The sequence below is a fragment of the Hibiscus syriacus genome, unplaced genomic scaffold (assembly GCF_006381635.1).
Source record: "Hibiscus syriacus cultivar Baekdansim isolate YM2019G1 unplaced genomic scaffold, ASM638163v2 tig00010141_pilon, whole genome shotgun sequence".
Classification (NCBI taxonomy): Eukaryota; Viridiplantae; Streptophyta; class Magnoliopsida; order Malvales; family Malvaceae; genus Hibiscus; species Hibiscus syriacus.
The window spans coordinates 72,147-78,060 of record NW_024062208.1 but is presented as its reverse complement, the minus strand read 5'-3'; the positions used below and the strand labels follow the sequence as shown (position 1 = coordinate 78,060).

The 5,914-nt window shown below is 34.9% G+C and overlaps 1 pseudogene; it reads left to right on the top strand.

Moving 5' to 3' along the window:
- Nucleotides 1-416: 416 nt before the first annotated feature.
- Nucleotides 417-5,077, top strand: LOC120203603 (annotated as a pseudogene).
- The last annotated feature ends 837 nt before the right edge of the window (nucleotides 5,078-5,914 follow it).

Below are 5,914 nucleotides of genomic sequence, written 5' to 3'. Positions count from 1 at the left end.
GAACTCATTCCCTCCCGTTGTGCACATATATTTAAATTACTTAACTCAACCACTAATTTGAATTTTAATTAAAATAAGGAAAGGTTTTCCCATTAAATTGCCGAATTGGGGCCACTAATTTTGACATTATTCACAACAACAAAAAAGGCAATAATAAATTTACAGCCATATCATACCTGTTACAAATAAATACAAAATAATCCCAAAATATAACGTAATCTTAAAGGATAAATTCATAAATCAATCCATTCCTAAAAAGTTGCTTTGCAAAAATGGGGGAATTCCATAGCTATCCGTTAGCAAAGGGAAGAGGAGAATTTGTTTCCAAAAGAAAAGCTACAAAAACAGAGTTTAAAAACAGGGGGGGAGCAGAGTTTCTTCACACTCTCTCTTTCACAAAGAAGAATCAGTGACTGAAACGGGTTTTATAAAGCAAACAAAGCAATGGGCCTTTCTTCAATGCTTTCTCCTTCGCTGCTAACGCTCTTCCTTTTTGCTCTTTTGCAGACTCCAACTTCTGCTTTGAGAAAGGCGAGTAAAGCTTGTTCAATTATTAGTTTTTTGTTTCCTTTCATTTGATTCTTATTTCTGGCTTTGTTTTTGTTTTCAAGATTCAATCTTTATATTCTCAAATGTACCTACTTGTTTCGATCTTTTTGTGCTGTTTTGCAGTCTTACATAGTGTACTTAGGAGGACATGCTCATGGTCCGAATCCCACATCGGCTGAACTTGATGAAGTCACGAATTCTCATTATGAATTGCTGGGTTCATTTGTGGGAAGGTATGTAATATGGTGATTATATGAAAATGTTCTCATTTTCCTCCCCTTTTAAAGCATTTCTTTCAATTTACTTCCACAGTACTGGAACTGCTAAAGAGAGAATTTTCTACTCCTATACTAAGAACATCAATGGTTTTGCTGCCATCCTTAATGAAGAAGAAGCATCACAGATTGCAAGTAAGAGTTTTTTTTTTTTAAGTTCCTCAATTTTGTTTGCTCTGTTTTCTTTTTCATAATATCTCAATGTTCATCATTTGTCAATGTAGAGCACCCGAATGTGGTTTCGGTATTTTTAAACAAAGGAAGAAAGCTTCACACTACAAGATCATGGGATTTTCTCAGATTGGAGAGAAATGGAATTGTCCCTTTGGATTCTCTCTGGATGAAGGCAAGATTTGGTGAAGATACAATCATTGGAAACCTTGATACTGGTAAAGTTTGAATCTTTTTTTCTCCCGTTTTTCTCGAGACAATTTTGTTAATCCATTGTCATTCATATTTTGCATGGAAGTTTGGCTTTTGATTTGATGTTTACACGTTTAAAAATGAATCATTTCATCAAATATGCCACTTGCAAGTTGACTATGATATTGTCTTGACTTAATCATTAACAAAACAGTTTCAACTGATCATTAAGCAAAATGCAGATTGATTAGTTTGAATGACAAAAAAAAAACCCTTTTGGTGTTAATCTGCAGATAAATTCGATCATTTGTTTTGATCATTATATCGATATGACAGTGGTAGGGTCAACAGCAAATGATATTTGACTATACAATACATGCTTTTTTATCTTATATCATGTGTGTCATTGTTTGCTTGTTAATGGCTACCATGTTTTGACAAATTTCGGCTAAAATGTAATTCCATCTTTCCCCTGTAATGTTGTATCTGATGTATAGGTGTCTGGCCTGAATCTAAGAGCTTTAGTGATGACGGAATGGGACCGGTCCCGGCTCGTTGGCGAGGGTCCTGTCAGCGTGGTGCCGATGTTCCTGTTCATTGTAACAGGTTAATATCACTTCCTCAAACCAACCTATATGATTAAGAATATATTGATTCTTCATTACTGAAAGCTTTTCTGCAAATTGCAATTTCATTGCTAAATTGGGGAAAATAGTTGTGTTTTTTAAGGGAATATATATTTATTCAAAGCAATGTTCATATATGCAATTTAAACCTCAATAATGTGGCAAAGCTTTTGAAAGGAAAAAAGGCCCCCCCTTTTTTTGAAGTTTTTCTAAAGTGGTGTGACCCTTCTTTTTAGGGTATGTGTACTGATAGTGGAATTCATATGTGAATCCCGCATTCATTCAGTTTATATATATGTATAAAGAATTACTTGCTTTTAAATTTTATATCATCATTGCATTCATTTGTGTCTTTGTTTATTATTTCTTTTAATTGGTCTCTGAATCTCATTGACTTTACAAATTCTTGGTAATCCCTTGTTTATTCACACGTGATTCCTTTTTGTCCTGCTTTATTTATTTATTTATTAGCATTTCCCTACCACATGCTTGACAATGAAGTTAAAGTAAGCATATATCTGGGTTCATTAATCTCTGACACTATTTATTATGATCAAAATCTACTTTTAAATGTTTATTTTTTTTTTAAATTTTCTCAACACATTTTCGTATATATTTGAACCCATATTTATTTTTTATATTGACAGTTGACATATTTGTTTTTGATTCTTAGTGGGCAAAATCATGCTTTTAGGGTTTTTTTAAAAAAAGGAAAATCTATGTTTTATTTGAATATGACTTGTATGATAATTATAAAGTGATAAAAGTATTTTAATCATTGATTGTTGTAGGGATAAAGTGAAGGCCCAGATTTTTCCTTTTCAATAATATATTGATGAAAGTAACAATTGAGGAAAAAGATATAAAAATATAAATATATCTTTTTAACAAAAAGCAGTAGCTAAAAAGGTATATTTTTTTTACTATGAATTTTCTCACTGATTCTTTCCACTCACTCCACTGATGTTGACAGTTAACCATGAAATTCATAAATTGGTTTCCACCTTTTTAACCTCTTATTTATGCAGCCCAATGGCTTCTTATCTTATTTTCTCGTAGTTGAAACTTGTTAGCTAAGATAACTTTCTTCAATGAATTCTTTGTGAAAATTTTCAGGAAGCTGATCGGAGCCAAGTACTTCAACAAAGGCTACTTCGCTTCCGTCAGCGAAAAACTCAATGCAACCTTCAAGACTGTGAGGGACCACGATGGCCATGGTTCGCATACTCTATCGACGGCGGCCGGTAACTTCGTTGGTGGTGCTAGTGTTTTTGGTCATGGCAATGGCACTGCAAAGGGTGGTTCACCTTATGCCCGTGTTGCTGCATATAAAGTGTGTTGGCCCCCCATTGATGGCAGCGAATGTTTCGAGGCAGACATCGTTGCCGCCTTTGATGCTGCTATAAGTGACGGTGTGGACGTGCTTTCTGTGTCGTTGGGTGGCGGTGCATCTGAGTTTTTCGAAGACGGTACTTCTATAGGTGCCTTTCATGCTGTCAAGAAAGGGATATCTGTTGTTTTTTCGGCCGGAAATTCTGGACCTACTCCAGGATCTGCGGAGAACTTGGCCCCATGGATGTTTACTGTTGGTGCTAGCACACTAGATAGGGATTTTACGAGTTATGCCGTGCTAGGAAATAATTTGCGTCTCAAGGTATGATAATTATGTGCTCTCATTAATAACTAATTACATCTCTTCATGGTTTGCCACATGTTCTTATTGTATATCTTTTGTCAGGGAGTTAGCCTTGCAAATGCAACATTGAAACCGGGGACTCATTATCCGTTGATTAGTGCCGAACAGGCCAAAGCGGCCAACGTCTCGGCTAGTGTTGCGTAAGCTTAGTCCTGCACTCTGGACTTGTACCTCTGCATATCTCTGATATCACTTGATTAACAAATTATGTTTTCTTTTCATGCAGTATACTCTGTCAAGCAGGATCATTGGATCCCAAGAAGGTTAAAGGGAAGATATTAGTATGTCTTCGCGGAGAAAACGCAAGAACTGATAAGGGAATGCAGGCTCTTCATGCAGGCGCGGTCGGTTTGATTCTCGCGAACGACGATAAAAGCGGTAACGAAATCATAGCAGATCCTCATTTGCTTCCGGCCACTCACTTGAATTTCACCGATGGTCTCACAGTTCTTGCTTACATCAATTCAACCAAGTATCTTTCTTACTTCTTCAAGCTACTTCACTTTTTATTGCTTTTCCTCCATAATAAATCATTCATCTATATATATATATATTTATTTATTTATTTATTTATTTATTTGATCATATGATAGGAACCCTACAGCTTATATAACACCGGTTAAGACAGAGTTGGGCGCGGAGCCTGCACCATTTATGGCTTCTTTCTCTTCTAGAGGCCCCAATGTGATTGATCCAGCAATCCTCAAGGTAAATTTGCAATGATATAACTGTAAGTTTACACACATCATTGATTAAATAATCTAATGTAATTGATGCTGGTTTTTAGCCGGATATAACCGCACCAGGAGTAAGCATCGTTGCTGCATACTCGGAAGCAGTGGGACCAACCGAAGAAGAATCCGACAAACGACGTATACCCTTCAACACAGAGTCGGGAACTTCCATGTCGTGCCCCCATGTTTCCGGTATCATTGGCCTTCTCAAGACTCTCCACCCTGATTGGAGCCCTGCTGCTTTAAAATCCGCCATCATGACCACCGCGAGAACGAGAGACAACAAGTTGAATCCAATGCTAGATGCAGACAACAGAAAGGCGACCCATTCGATTACGGTGCAGGACACGTGAGACCGAACCGTGCAATGGATCCCGGTCTCGTCTACGACTTAAACGTAGAAGATTACTTGAACTACCTGTGTGCTCGAGGCTACAACAAGACCATGATACAACTGTTCTCAGACAAGCCGTTCTCTTGCCCGAAATCAAACAGTGTGACAGACTTGAACTACCCTTCCATAACAGTCCCTGAACTCAAGGGTTCAGCCACAATTAGAAGAAAGGTCAAGAATGTAGGTATGCCGGGGACATATTTAGCCCATGTCCGATCGCCAGCCGGAGTTACGGTCATGATTAAGCCTTCAAGATTGACGTTTAAGAAGATTGGCGAAGAGTTGAAATTTGAAGTCGCATTTAAAACAGAGAGGAAAGTTGCAGGTGATCAAGGGTACGTATTTGGGTTGTTGACATGGTCCGATGGGTATCACTATGTTAGAAGTCCCTTGGTGGTGAAGCATAAGTAGATTTTTTTTTCCCATTTGAGGATTTGATTACACTTATCATTCCATTCATTAGGAAAAAAACGGTTTAGAAAGAAATGTCATATAATAATATTTCTAGTCGAAAATAAGAAATTAAATACAAGTATTGTTTCTATTTGACAATATCAATTAATCTATACTAAGTTTATATTAACTCAAAATTAAATTAAGTTTAGGATAAATTGCTTAAGTGGAAAAATAATTCACAGTTGAGAGTTTATATAAAAAAGTGATGCATTTTATTTTTAATAAATATTATAAATTTAATTTTTAGAATGATTTAATATTAAATTTATGTAAATAATTAATTTATCTTGTTCTTAAATGAAATTTAAAAATAAGTCTAATTTTGGACTTTAATCTTAATCATAATTTATTAAATATTGGTTTGGTTAAAAATATAATAATTATTTATTGTTTGGTTCAATGATTAAACAATTGATATATATATATATATCCATCTAAATTTTATTTTGACATAATTTTCAAATGGTGCCATGGTACTATTAAAAAAATGGTGATATAATACTAAAAAATTGATGAGACAGTATAATTTAAATATAAATTTTAATAAAATAAATTAACGAAACCTAAATTTAGTAATTGAGTATCAAACCATTATGCAAGATGATATTACGTATCATCAATGAGGGATGTATATACAATTAAAAAATGATGATACGCAATGGTAAATCTAAAATTAATATTTATCGTGGGCACATATATATTAATAATAAAAAGAATTCATCTAGAATAAGCACAAAGAAGTCAGAGTCGTTAGAAGATATATTAAAGAACATAAACTTAAAGTAGTTCTTTTGCAGGACAAACTTTAAGAGCTAAAAATT